The sequence below is a fragment of the Denticeps clupeoides genome, chromosome 16 (assembly GCF_900700375.1).
Source record: "Denticeps clupeoides chromosome 16, fDenClu1.1, whole genome shotgun sequence".
Taxonomy (NCBI): domain Eukaryota; kingdom Metazoa; phylum Chordata; class Actinopteri; order Clupeiformes; family Denticipitidae; genus Denticeps; species Denticeps clupeoides.
Genome location: NC_041722.1, coordinates 5,006,192 through 5,020,200, shown reverse-complemented (window position 1 = coordinate 5,020,200; position 14,009 = coordinate 5,006,192). Strand labels below are relative to the sequence as shown.

At 44.4% G+C, this 14,009-nt stretch overlaps 1 protein-coding gene across 8 annotated transcripts in view; it reads right to left on the bottom strand.

The window, feature by feature from the left end:
- znf536 (zinc finger protein 536) overlaps positions 1–14,009 on the bottom strand; it is a 158,489-nt gene that overhangs the window by 54,664 nt on the left and 89,816 nt on the right. The gene's annotated exons all lie outside the window — the stretch shown is intronic.

The following is a 14,009-nucleotide window of genomic DNA, read 5'->3' as shown; positions in this document are numbered from 1 at the left end:
GAGTCATGAATGGCGCAACCCACTTAGGCAACCATTCGACACAATCAAAAGCTTTTTTTCCTCCTTCTTCCAGTAGTCTTTTCCTTTTTTCTAGCCTCTTTTTCTAGCCTCTTTTAAGAATCAAATGAGATTTAAGAAGTTTAAAAAAGAAAGAGTGAAGTCAGCATCTCCTCTGCTCTTGTGACTTATCGCGTTTTTTTTTTTTTTTTTTGTCGTTTGTTGAGTGTTCTGCTAACAGTGCGCTGTTTGGAAAGTCAAGGTGTGCCCCATTTTACTGACCCTGACAACCTCATACACACATGGACACACACACACACACACACAGTAAATACCAAGTTATAATAGGAGCAGTTCACACTCATATAACCACAAAAATGCACATTTACGAGCATGTTCACAACATAAACATACTACACAAAAATGACAATGTGCACAGGCAGAAGTATGCACACCAATGATATCTGCAACATTCACAATCATACACACAATCATGCAGTAAGAACACACAAACACACACATTAACACCCCTAGTAAAGCATGCCAACACTCACTACTTTTTCACTACATTACAGTCTTACAGCAATTTCTCATACATTTATCCACTTTGCTTTGTTTCTGAACACAAAATGAGACATACACACACACACGCACACACACTCAGATTCACTGCAAGGGATGGGTGTCCAACGAGGCGGCTGTCTTTAATCAGCTGACTGATCCCAGCTTTTAATACGGCTGTTCCAATTACTGTAAAAGTCATCCCGAGCCGTATAACCACAAATATTGACAGTTTATTGCACAACACATTTATGACATTTGAAGGTCACCCCATATATTACGCCTCATCTTTTAGCTGTGGATGTCTGGGAAGCCGAGAATCTCGATAACCCACCACCTATAACTATCTTCAGCCTATTGATTCTCCATTTCTCTGGCCCTTCTTTATGCAAAGGAAAAATCTGTAAGAGACACAATATTAAAATGATTGTCACAAGGCAGCTATTGCCTCCATATATTACACAGTAAGGGTCTGAGACAATACGTCTCCGAGGTGTCTTTTCAGACGCAGATAAATGTTGTTTTTGGGCGCAGGATGTTTTTTAAAACCCTCAAAAAAATTGTCTGGATCACAGGCTCATAATGGGTAATTAATTAAACAATAGTGGATGGAGGGATGCTTTAATAGAACAAAAAATATGTTCTTTCCCCCTCTTGTATAATTATCAGGATTTTAACAGTGAATGTTTGACTTTTCCCCATTCCTCCTGTCTGTGACGGTGGATAAGGGTGGAATAATGGCTGGCTGCTGTATACATTATTCAGCTTTTCTGATCGGAGAGCAGCTCCTGGGCCGACTGGCTTTATTGGGCTCACCCAAACGTAATGGAACATGCCAGAACAAAGGGCCGGGATCAGATTGGAGTGGAGTCGTACAGGCCATCTGGGAGGAGGATGAGTATCAGTCATCCTGCCTGCTGTCTGCCACGCCACGGCCCTGACACCGAGAGCTCTGTCAGACTGACACAATAAAAACTGCAGCTACCACCAGGGGGAATCACCACAGGAGCTTCACACACACACACACACACACACACACACACACACACACACTCGCTCTTCTGCACTCACACCACACACAACCTGTGTACTCGGCTGCACAGCATGTGCTTATCTGTGTTGGCCCGAGTGTGCTAGAGGTTGTGTGTTATGTTGTGTGTTTATGCGTTGCCATATACTGAATTCTGAGCATCTCCAGGCAGACCACACCCTGTTTCCATTAATGAAAAAAACATCATCATCATCATCATCAAACAAAGAAATATTGTATATATATATATATATAAAAACTTTCTCCTTTAATGGTGCTCTTACAGTCACACTTCCAGGCTAAATTGTTCTTGTGGTTTTGATTACAGTGATATCACTTTCAGGAAAATAAATAAATAAATAAATATAATAAAAAAACCACAAGATGTCTCCCCTCTCCATTAGAATTATGTGTCAACGCCATTGACCCCTGTTCCTCTGTAGCACCCAAAGAGAAAAAGGGAGAAAATGTGCCGGAAACAATAAAAAAAGATAATAAAATCTGTATCAAAATAAAAAAGGAACAGAGAGCGAGCAAGGGGGCGAGCGAGAGAGAGGTAAAATGTGATGACATCATTTGAAAGGCATTAAGCTTTTAAAAATGCACCCGGGGGGACTTGATTTCCTTACGCCGGAGCAACACAACACCATCCGGCTGATGCTCTGCTCGCTCTTTTTTTGATTTGGACGGGTGCCATCTTTGTGAACGGGGCTGGTTCAGGCGAGTTAATCAATTTGAGGTTTAGTTACACTGCTGAGGCTAGCATTCTAGCGACTGCTAGAAAGTAATCGGAACTCGCAGAATTTATTAACCAAACACCAATTATCATTAAACACCACTGCATTATCCCTGCCTTTTACTACCTGACAAGGACTACTTAATGAAATTTTAGATTAAAGTTATTTAGTCACTCGATTTACAGCAGCTGAAACCAAAAGAGATATACTATTAATGCGGCCCCCTCAGCACAGATGCAGTGTTTTTTCCCCTTTTTTCTTTTCCCGTGCACACCAGGGACCCAAAGCCCCTCCACGGTATCACAGCAACCAAGTCCATCCCAGAAATAAAACACTTAAACGCTCTCCGAGCAAGACTGGCATCTGAAACCATGTCCTCCTGGGCGGCCCCGCGCGCCGCGTCCACGTGTCGGCGAGGAAAGAAATACATTTAAAAAAAGAAATGATGAAAACGCTGCAAATTAAAATAAAATTATAAAAATTCAGAAAGTGTTTACCCCGCTATGTTTTCTGCAAGATGAAACAGCCGCAAAATGTGTTACATATAAGGCATGCGGGTAAACAGGGGCACCAGATGTTCTTTGATGTTAATAATGGCATTTATTATTAATATTAATTAGACTGCATTCAGCAATACATTTGGGCCATTTCCAAGTCAATTAAGCAAAATGGCATTCGGGAGATGTTGAAACGACATTTTAAGGCAGGTGTTCGGCGGTCCCCTAATAAAACATTTTCGCAGCAACTGAAAAACAACCATTTGGAGCTGATTTTCTCTTTGTCTGCAGAAGGGCTTTCTTGCTCCAAGCACATTTAATAAGGCAAAAAAATATATATTTATGTTTCATTCATACAGCAAAAATTACACGCTTTTTTCTGTGTGCGTGTAACATCAAAAACTAAACTGGTTTGTTTTGGGGTGCTTTTAGGCTTCCTGCATAATCTGTGAGACCCTAAAAAACCCTCACAGGTTACAAGATTAGATATGAAACAAGAATGGTGGGTGTCAGTCGTGAACAAAGTAGAATTAAAAAGTGTTACACGGATGGGCTGAAATGTTTCTAATGACTTAATTCTATGGTATGACATGCGAGGCCAAACGGGTGACCCTGCATCCAATGCCGGTCTCAGTATGGTCAGTTCATGCTCACTGTAAACCATACTGGTTCCAATGAGAGAGAGAGAGAGAGAGAGGGAGAGAGAGAGGGAGAGAGAGAGAGAAATTAAAGTCTAATTACAGAACACATGGTACTGGGGCCACAGCAGGGGGGCCGGAGGTGGGGGTTTGTCTATATAATCCACCAATTCCATGTATAAGTGGAAAATAAAAACAGTCTCTGTTTTCTTTAAAAGCCCCAGCCTGTGTAATCTGGACCTTGAAAGAGGGTTGCCGCTGTACCTCCACAGCAAGCACTCGATTTGGCAGGAGCTGCTTTTTTTTTTTTTTTTTAAGCTCATCGAGGCTCAGCCATACAATGGTACATTAACAATCTGTGCGTTCATTTATCAGCCCTTGCGTTTTTTGGACGCTGTGTTTATGGCGCAGTGCACTTTTCATCGCTGAAAATTAATGAACATGCCTCCCCTCGCAACAAACATGCACCTGTGCCGCCGAGATGCTAATCACAAACATTTATATTTATTAGCACCGGGCTCGCTGAAATTGGGATTATAAAAGGAGGGGAGAAGATTGTCCTTTTTATGTCTGCTGAGCAGCGGCGTGCATTTATTCTGCTTTTCAAACTCGAGGAGAGGTCAGGCGGAATTAACAAGCGTTGTTTGATTCGCAGATCTTAAAGATCTTCATCTTTTCTTTCTTCTTCTTTCTTTTTTTTTTTTTTCTTTCTGTTGGCAAGCAAAGCGCCCGGACTAAATTTAAGTTTGTTCCCCATGAATCACCAGCATTCAACAACTGCATTAATGGCTGAAATATACAGGGATGGCTCGCCCATACAGATCAGTGTGACATATTCGCGAAAGGTCGACGGCGACAGCGTTTCTGACCGAGGTACACCCCACCCTCCTCCATCTCTGTCTCCCTCCCTCCCTCCCTCCTTCTCTCTCCCCACCCCACTCCTCCCTCCTCCACCAGTGACAGAAGGTGCGCCTCTCCCTCTTTAAAGGCTATGCCTCTGCCGAGCTCAGGGAACAGGAATGGTGCCATAAGTTTGTGCCTGGCATGCGCCCATCTTTGTTTTCTCTTCTCAAGTCTGTTTCAGGCTTCAAAGAGCACCGGAAAAAAATAAGTAAGTAAATAAGTAAATAAATAAATAAATGCAAATAAATAAATAGAAAAATAAACAAGTTAATGAAAAAAATAAAAATAAAAAAAGTCAGATCTCGCTGAGATCATGCAGCAGGATGATCTCAGATCCAAAGTGGAGATGGGGAGGTGGGGGGTCCACACATGAGGGGAGGGCAGGAACACCCGGCCTCTGGAGGGCAGGACCGGGGCCAAGTGTAGCCTTTTTTTTTTTTTTTTTAGGGGAAGGGGGGTGCTCAGGACGGACCGGCTGCTGTTAACCACGGTAAATATTCATGGTGTGCGTGCACATTTTGGCAGGAAGTGAGTGTTTATCATTAGCGAAGGCTGGGCAGATCTTGTCTTCACAGGGTTACTGTGTTTTCGGTGGATTTGTAATGGAGAAAAGGGGAAAGAGTTCAGTGGACTGAGAGATTAAAGAGGCGCATGGGGAAAAAAAATAAAAATAGAGATATCCAGATAGCACTAAGGGCTTAATATATAAACAAATGCACCTACAGCAGCGTCACTCCGAAAAATCTTACTGGGTATTAATGCCCAGAAAAATAATAAATAAATATATTCCTCCCGCCCATCCCCGGAACACACAATCTGATCACAATCAGCCCCGAACAAGTCTCTGCACTGTACCTTTAATGCTCTATAATGGAGAAAAAACACACCCTCGCCTGACATTGATTTCCTATTCATTTTCCAGCAGACCAAATCAACAACAAGTACAACAGGCAATCATAAAGCAGACTTACAGATGCACATATGAGACACTGTGCCAGGTAGAGGCCAGACTTTTCAGCATTTATCATAGAAAATATGCCAAATAATAGTAATAATAAGAGAAACTATTCTAATATTATTAAAAAAAATGTTTTTAGATCTTTCCAGCTTCAGGCCTGTTCTCCAGTGGAACCTGAAAATGCTCCTGGCGCTGCAGTCATGTGAGCCCATAAATCGCAGGACCCAAGGACGTTCCCTGTTTTACTCTTACATGAACTTGTCCACTGTCTCGGAAAATGAAATAAAAAGATTTATCATGCAGTCCCAAACACAGGAGCGTCTCTTGAGCATGCGGCTCGATTAGAGCGCATTTTAGGAAGCTGTTCATTTGGCCGTGGAGGGTCTAAAACTGACCCAGCGCATCTCCCCCCTCCCAGCCATCTCCCTCAAGGTTAGGCACGCCATTAGAAATAAAATCACGCTGCCCGTCATGTCTGTACATCAGCACCAAGCCATGTGTGAAGCAAAATTAGGGAAAGAATGCAGTCAGATTACTAAATATGGGATGATATGTGTCCCTTTTTTCAAATCATTTTTACTTCTTTTCTGTACAGTGCATCGCCCTGCACACATATGCCTCTGAAAGAGAGTAGTGCTCCCCTCTCCTCTTCACTGGCAGAATGTTAATTTGTTATGAAGGTCATTGACAGAGAGTAATAATCACCATTGGGGATCTAACAATTTGCCATTTCGGAACATTGCGGCACTGATGACTCAACTATTAATAGACTCCCCCCACTTATATGACTAAAACTATTCTGGTATTTTTTCGCAGAACGAACCTTATATCTTTATTCCTTTTCGTCACCCGTATCTGTGGAGAGATATCTGACATTTGGAGCAAATTAATGTGAACCTAAGCCCAATAGAAAGGCACATCATGACAGCGTATTGGAAATTAAATCACGTTGTTGCAGGAGGGAGCAGAGGGCTGCGGCTCCCTTCCGCCCCTCTTTCCTTATGCTTTTTTTTTTTTTTTTTTTAAGACAGTGTTAGTGAGCCGCCGTCGCCACGCTGGCACTTAAGCACCACCCAGGACCGTGCTATACGGATCTGATGTGCGGAAAATGTTAACAACCAAACAATAACAGTTTATTTTAAAACTCATTTGCTCGGAGCCGCAGATATTTAAAATGTATGTGCCTGCCTTTGTGGGCGAAACAAAATAATTCGGGCTTAAGCTATTTTTATCAGACGTGGCGCATTTGTTCGCTTTAAGTGATCAGCATTTACGGAATGGAGAATGGAAGTTGGAATCCTTTATCTTCAGAGGCTCAACATCTCGAGACTAATTACAAATTAATCTGGATCTCTATATCTGCAATAAGAGGGCAATAACTCGTCTCGCTAAGAACTCGCTCTTATATATTTCTAAATATGTTTATATGGCGAGCGGAGAGCAGTGCAGGGTGACATAATTGCTAGCCATCTATCGGCATACAGGGACATCAAGGCCAAAGATTGTGAGTATTAATAATTGATCGTTAGCTTGATTCGTCTGAGCCCGTTTAAGCTGCGCTCCATTAGGCCTCTCTTAGGCCCTGAGATGTGGGGAGGAGAGGGCCAAGTGCGTCGCCTCTTCCGCCCTTTCACCAAATGCAGATTCTTTTTTTTTATTCTACAGACCCCACACCCCAAATACAAAACTGCCATTTAGAAGAAAGAAAGAAAGAAAGAAAGAAAGAAAGAAAGAAAGAAAGTGAAGTGATTGTCACATGTGATACACAGCAGCATGGCACACGGTGCACACAGTAAAATTTGTCCTCTTCATTTAACCCATCACCCTGAGTGAGCAGTGGGCAGCGATGGCAGGCGCCCGGAGAGCAGTGTGTGGGGACGGTGCTTTGCTCAGTGGCACCTCGGCGGATCGTGAATCGAACCGGCAACCTTCTGATTACGGGGCCGCTTCCTTACGTAGTTGTAAGTTTAATATTGAAATAGAACGTACAGACAGTATATTGACCGTAGTCTGTAGTATGCCGGGATGTCAACCTAATAAACACTGGGACGTTGTACTGCACTGTGTGCATTAGAACCACATACTGGCATTTGAACTTGATCAAGTTTAAAGGTTGGGCTTCAGACCAGGGAGCAGATGAAAAGATGAACCTCACCCCGCGGGAACGATTCCCCAGGGCTACGTCGTATTTCTGACTCTAAGGCAAGCAGCCATCCAACACCTCTCCCCTCAGCCCGGGCCTGGCGCGCTCCCGCAACGGGGAACCTCTGGGCACCTTGACTGCCGTTAACTGCTTGTGGCACGAGCGGAGGAAATGGGTCATTAAATCAAACGAGCCAGGGCCAACCTCCCAGCGTCCCAGAGCTGTTTCCAATCAGATAGCTTCCTTTAGCGGGAGCCAGGATCTCACCCGGCATTAGCGTCATTACGCCGCACTCCCCTCCTCGGCGAAGTCCGCCGCCGCCGCGCTCCGTGGCCTGGCGTGGGGAGGAAGGGGCAGGCATCTTGCGGGGAGGTTAAAAACTTCCAGTGTGATTTGCCAAGACGTCGTCTCTCCCATTCAGACACATTCTTCCCTCTCTGGCTTCTCCCTCCCTGCACCTTATTGCTTACATTTATTTCCATCTGAGGACGCACACAGAACAAAATGGAAAAGAGGTCTGATGGAACATGGCGTTTGTACACCTGAAAACAGAATTAGCCTCCGCTGCCAATCAAAAGCGAGAAATGGAGCCGAGAAACACATCGTCTGCAGCAGCGTCAGAAAACTTGTTGCCGTGACGTCTATATATCCCATCCATCCATTTTGTGCGCGTTTGTGTTTTTTTTTTTTTTGTCTTTCCCTGGAATAAGATAAACTACACACATTTCTCGCACCTGTCCCACCTTCCCTCCGTCTCCATAACGATAAGGGATTTCATTAACGCGAGAACGCCCGGGCTGAAGGAAACATAATTGCTTTGCTGTTGTTGCTGCCGACGTCGCCACCCTAATTTCCTCCCTTCCTTACTCTTGACTGTTAAGTGATCATTATATCAACAGAGAGCACGGAGCAAGGTTAAAATATTGACAAACCGCGGCCGCGCTCGGGCCCGATGCAGTCTGACGGGAACAAAATAATAAAATAAAAATGCAAAGGGAAAAAATATCGGGCCAAGTGCGGTAATAGAATGACAGTGGACGTGAGTGATAAGATCTATTGGGAAAGATCACAGCATTCGGTAATGATTTAAGCCCCCGGACCGCTCGCTCTCTAATAGTCCTTGATGGATAACTGTATGAAAAAAAGATACATAATTTTTTGACTTGCCATTTACACAGCATTGCACCTGAAAGCCGGGCGGAATAATAGACAGTTTAAAATGTCAGGGAACTAACTAAGAAAGAGAGACGAATCGGCCAGCGGAATCTTAATTAGGAAACCCGACTAATGGCCATGGCAGCTCCAGAGGAGGAGTGGAGGGAGGGGAAAAGAAAGAGGAAGTGGCAGTCCGAAATAGACAACATTTCCCACAAATACTTTGGTCCAATTAGCCAAAGTGTCTCATTTTGATTTAATTTTTTTTTTTTTTTTTTTTTTGAAGGGAGCTGACCAGTCACCAACCAAAATATATCTAGTGGTGAACCCCATCAGAAGAATATTCTCTGTCTGGAAAGGCATGTATAGGATTTACCTATCTATCCCTGAGCAGACCTGTGTGTTGAGCGCCAGCCAGAAGCCCATGATTGTGTTAATTAATCTGCCATTGTGAGCGGGGGGAACAGCTGCAGTGGCTCTCGTGGCTACGTTGTCAAAGCAAAACAATGCCACGTTAAGCTTCCCCCGCTGAATCTTCCCATTACAAAGGAGCTCCAACACAGGGGCTAAATTCATAAATCCACAGATCAATTTTTACCAGCACTAATGTCTGACCTTTAAAGGGAAAGGGGTTTTTACATGCTTAATTTCGGCTTGAAATATGGTCAGATATGTGATACCTAGGATTTGGGCCAATTCCCTGGGCTTTGGAAACAAACAGATTGGTAGAGCGGGCAGGAGAAGGAGATAGAGGAGGGAGAGAAACAGAAGGGGAGAGAGAGAGGAAGGTGGAAGCTAAAGAGGCCTGATCTCCTCAACAGAAGAGCACCAGGATCCACCAGCTGGGCGCTGGTATTTTAAAACAATATGTCTAACACGATTAAGACGCGGCCATCCATCTCTGTGCGGCGGGGTGGGAACGGGCACAGACAAATTCCGTGACAGTTGCGTCCCTAAAAAGCACAGTGCTCTAAAGCATGCAAACAAACACGGTTTTCTTGGAGATTTCTATGAGTGCATAATGTATGTCCCTATTAGCTATGGCCTGTTATGCAAATGAATTTCAATTTAAGTATGATCACAATTCAGCATTACTCCTGTTTCAACGTATATTATAGTGAAAGAAAGCAAAGAAGCACTTGCATTAAGTAAAATGAATATCTTCCAAAGGTCAGCCAACATGATATATAGTAGTGCATAAAATATTACAATATTAACATTTCCACCAGATCAGTAACTTTAAACATAACTTGTACAGCATATGTTTCAAAGTGGACAAAGTGCATCATGTGCATCAAAAGTATCATAATTACAGCAAACCTCTCATTTCCTCCCCGAACTAAAGGCATAGCATTATGATTTGAACTGTATCTCACGTACAACTGTGTCTAATTAAGAAACTTATTTCATAGAGGCTATACACAAATTCTAAATACTAGCAAATCAAAATTCAGGTCATGACAGCTAAAAAGCAATGAAGCCGGTCGAGCTGACTACACAGCAGAGTATAAATCCAGTCTAATATGGGACAAGCATTGGCTAATGTAAAAACATGAACATAACAAAGATGAAAAAAAGGACGGGGGGGGTGGAAAAAAATCTGAAAAAGAAATTGGCTGATGGTTAATATCTGACATTATTAAAGAAAATGAGTCGCACTGCTCTGGCGATGTTCATTTGGAGCTCATTTGGAGGCTGGAGTAATCTCCATTAGGGACTGTGTTAAAGACAGATAAACAGGGCGTGATGAATACGGCAGATAAACACACTGTACCGACTTCGACTGGCTGCGACGGGGCCGGGGCTACAGGCTATTTCCATCAGCGGGCCACCAGCCGGCAAGGAGGAGGAAGGGAAGACACCAGGCCACTACACGCTACACCAACATAATGTGCTAATGTGGTCATTTTTTTGGAAACATTTGTTTCCAGAGACAAGAAAAGTGACAACGGGGGGGGGTTGGGAGTTAATTAAATATATAAGCTTGTCAAGCTCCCTGGACCTCGCCCGGAAATGCAGTGGGAGCCCGTCTGTCTCGGCCAAGACTCCCCAAAAAAAGCCCAACGGGCGTGCAAGCGTGTTTAACGAAAGGGTGGAATCAAAATCCCAACTCGGTTCACATGGGTGTCGACGGACAGATGTGTAAACGGCGACAAATGCAGCTGGACGCCTTCCAGCCTTCAGCCGTCCGCTCTCCACATCGGGGCTGCATTAACACCGCCGAGAACATAATCAGATTCCGCTCCAAACTTCCAGGCCGCCTCCGAGCTCCGGCTCCGTTCTGACAGCACCTGTTCCGTCTTCCGGCCCGCGTTCTATATGCGAAATGAGCGAATAAATTAGCCAACTGATACAATGGAGCGGCGCCGGTTCTGTGTCGCGCGTGAAATATGTTTACATCAGACATATGAAGGGTACATTAATCTCAGTCACTTATCGGCGAGATAATCAGCTGTGACACCGCTCCAGGTTTTCCTTAATCAAGCGGGATCTCTCTGACTTTTCCGAAAGTCAATCCGATTTCGCATACGCCGGAATAGCAGCTCCGACCATATTGGTGCTTATAGGAGTGTGTGAAGCAGACGCGGCTTGAAGGAGCGTTTCTGAAGGCTTACAGATGGAGAACGATGACACGGTGCGAACGCGCGCTTCGGAAAGTGTCGCTCGCTGCCGCGTCTCACCTGTCCAACGCGCCGCAATTTCCAGAGAGGCATCAGATGTTACGCTTAGCGCTACAGTAAGCATGAGATACGATGCCGGCACTGTTCGGCGGTGCAGCGTGCAAATCTGGAGCCAACCAGCCAAGGTTAAGGGACGCCACGCTGCCGGCTAGAGTCACATTCGAAAGAAAGAATGAAAACTAACGACGCTTCACGCCGACGCTGGCTGTCGCAGGAACTCGATACTAAACTCGGGCTTCATGACTTTCTCCAAAACTCTTCTTTTCCCTCCTTCTCTCCTGGCTAAATCCATTCTGCCTCCCGGGGTGTAAAAATAAACTTTATGGAAATAGAACATTATTGACATGGTGCCACGTTCAGACTGTGAGCAGCTTGTGTCTCGTGAACATAATCCAGAAATGTCCTCCAAAAACTTTTTCTCTCCGAAGTTCAAGTTGTTTCTTTTTTACCCCCCTCCCTCCCTCAGAGTTCCTCACAGGAGAAACAGGAAGAAAAAAAAAAGTCAAATCCCCAGTTTCACAAGGACCAACAAAAGATGCATGGGATGTGAGGCAGGGGATCAGTGTCTGAGAGACGGAGAAGGAAGCGAAGAAGGAGACAGAGACATGGGGGAAAAACGGGGGAAAACGTGATTTCGCGTCCCCCTCTGAAACCTCATCTCTGTGTCTAATAGGAAATACCTGTTCCTGGCAGTGGGAGTGCTTCGCCGGCATGATTACACCTCACCTGCTGGCCGTGCCAGGAGAGGTGGCATTTGGGCGATCCGTCCCCGCGAGGGGCTCCCGCGGCTCAGCCGCGACTTAGCCCCCCCATTTTAGACACGCAGGGGAGGCGCTGAGCTCCCTGGAAAGCGTCGGCTAAACCTGTGCCGTCCAGAGGGAACCCGGCAACATTTCTGACATGGCCAAGGCCCTGCTGGTCTGCTCCGCTTTTGGCTGGTGGTGCTCCCGCCTCTCGCTAATGGAGTCTTTGTTGGTCTTTTTTTGTCCAAACCGGGAAAACCCTCTCTCTCTCTCTCTCTCTCTCTCTAAAACACTCACACTATCCTTAATCACTACCGCTTTGTCCTGTTACCCAGGGAGGACACAAGAGAACCTGGAGGAAACCTGTGCCAACATGCGGGGTGAACATGCAAACTCTGCACACACAACGTTCAAGTCAGGATTCGAACTCACAACCTTGGAGGTTAGAGGGCACGCCACTAACCACAGCACCACCATTTGGACAACCAGGAAAACACCTACAATTTGATTGGTGATAACACAGGTGAGCACACATTCATGGTAATATGAAAAAAAAAATGACAGTGCAAGGATTCATCAAATTCTAAGAATGACTGAAAGAGCACGAGAAACTTTTTTCTACACATGGAGTCACAGCATTAATAATACTGAAGACCTACATTTACATTTACAGCATTTACAAGACGCCCTTACAGGGCATTACGGGGACAGTCCCCCCCTGGAGCAACTTAGGGTTAAGTGTCTTGCTCAGGGATTTGAACCTGGGTCTTCTGGTTCATAGGCGAGTGTGTTACCCACTAGGCTACTACCACCCTAAGACCTGGTGGGCTGATGTCCAGACCCGAATCTTCACTCCTCAAAATGAGAAATGTCTCTTTTCTAAAAGTTAGGTTTGGTTCTAGAACTCGATTAGCCACTCTTAAATGTCTCGATAAGTGCTGTCTGTGTCTAAATAGCACTCAATTATTTGACTTAATTTGCTTTTATGCTGCTAGGCAACCATAATGCCTCAATGAACTATGTTGCTTATTATAACAATCATTTGCACTATCTATTATAATTATTATTAATAAATCAATGAATATTACTACAGTAGTTTTTTTCCTTCTACAACTGTTCTGTGAAAGCAGAAAAAAAAAAAGTTTCAAGTGATTTGATCACGATTAAAGCAAATTTGCTTCAATAATTCAGCAACTCCCAGCTGCTTGTGACTTGTGGTTGTGGTTGAAAACAGTGGCCAGAATGTAGGACACATCCATCAGCCTCCCGTCTTCGCTGAAATTTACCAACAAGTACAGTCAGATTAAGCAGCAGCTGCACCGCTCTGTCACTTGCAGAGAGCCTGTGACAAAAGAAAGGTTAGCTGTGTGACATTTAAAGGTACGGCGCACGATTTAACACGCTGGCCTCGCTACTGTGCGCTCGTGTCCCGACAGCTAGCAAACCTAAGGGGTTTTGAGTGGAACATTTATAGGATTACCCCTAACCAGTGTGTTCCTCGCTGTGATATCTTCTTTATTGGATCCTATTGTTTTGATGTTGCGTTGCAGATATGAAGGAATTCGGCTCATATTAAAGACTGGAGCGATACAGACTGCTTCCCCTACCACATGTGGCAGATTTCTACAAAAAAAAAAAAAAAAAAAGAAGAAGAAGAAGAAGAAGAAGCGGAGCGCCACAGTACTGCCGTAATGGTCTTGGGAAGCTGTTTGGTGCCTGCAGCTTGCACAATTATAAATGTGAGAGTTTAATGAAGTCTGCGTGCGGCAGTGGAACATGTAAAGAAATGAAATTGCACAGATGCAGGTCTTTGCACCGTTCTTTTGTCCCCGTACTTGATTTAGGCACATTTGCTGTTTTGTAAACACATGGTGTTAACAGCTCTTTTTCGCAGGAAAGTAAAACTCAAATAACATATGCTCTTAACAAAAACAATAGGTGTTAACCGGCTAAATTGCGATTGTGC